We start from the raw sequence: 1,365 nt of genomic DNA on the forward strand, positions 1-1,365 counted from the left end.
CTTGGGAGCTCATAAAGCAATTTTTTTTTTTTTGGATGTCTGTAAGGGTTATTTTCAAAGGAAAGTTGTTCATATGTTGGTGGAGTAAGTGGGAATGGGGGCATCCTTTTTCCATCCTTTTTCTTCTACCTTTGGATGTCAGAATTCTTATCTCTCTGGCCTTTGGATGCTAACAGTCCATTATCCTTGGGCTGAAGAATCACACCCTGGTTCTTGGGTTTGGGATCTTGGACCAAGGGCCACACTGCCAGCATCTTTGAGTCTCCAGTCTGCAGCCTACCTATTTTTAGGACTTCTCAGCCTCCTAACGATAGAAGCCAATTCCCCAAACAGAGGCCCTCATGTGTTCCTTTATCTCTTCTCAGCTCATCTCAGAATAATCTCATATGGACTCCTGGAATCGGGTGTGTGGTACGCCAGTCTTTGAATACTAACAGACTCTCTGCTTATGGAGCAAGAGGGTGGGAAGAGCACAGCTAAGGAAAACGTGGTCAGCTGAATGAGTGTATGTTGTTGTCCACACACAACTACCTTTTCCTAATCAAGCTTGATATCTTTTCTTCTGGATGCTTCATGTAAGGTTAGTTTACATATTTTAACCATAAATAGGTCACCTAGTGCTTGCTTCCTTGTTATTACAGTCAATTGTTCAAGGATCTAATGTTTTGGTACTGTTAGGGTTTTCAAGGTATGAAAGCAAGTCATCAAGTCTATTTTGCTCTTCCCCAAATTTAGCTTTCATTTTGTACTATTACTTTTACATTAAGTTCTGACAGTGTTAGTATCAGACATTCATGTTTCATTCTTTCATTAAAAGGCACATTTCAAGAGTTGCAATTTGAACATAGCCCTCACTTTGGTTACAGCACCTTAAATTATGGACAGATTATAAGAAAAAAAAATTTTTTAATCTTGTACTTGTTGGCATCTTCTAAAATTCTGTAACTTGGCTAGGCGTTTAATCTCATCACTCAGGAGAGAGAGGCAGGTAGATTTCTGTTGAGTTTGAGGCCAGCCTGGTGTACATACCTTGTCTCAAAAAACTATATATATATAATATATATATATATAATCATGTACCTTTTAAAATGAATGCATATTTTGTTTCCTACATTAATAATTTTATATTATTGTAATAATGTCTTTAAAGAAAGACAATTATTAAATACGGATGTACTGATTAAAAGAAATTATTTTAGAGAGAACTAGCTAAGAGTTAACAAGGGCTTCATCAAATGCCTTTTCCAAGATGTTGGTTCCTTCTTAAAGGAAGGACACAAAACAGTAAACATCAAAATCAACCAATTCAGTCTCCATTATATGGAAAAAAATTATAAAAGTTGTTAGGGCTGGAGAAATGGCTCA

The sequence above is a fragment of the Nannospalax galili genome, unplaced genomic scaffold (genome assembly GCF_000622305.1).
Source record: "Nannospalax galili isolate Female #2095 unplaced genomic scaffold, S.galili_v1.0 scaffold875, whole genome shotgun sequence".
Taxonomy (NCBI): domain Eukaryota; kingdom Metazoa; phylum Chordata; class Mammalia; order Rodentia; family Spalacidae; genus Nannospalax; species Nannospalax galili.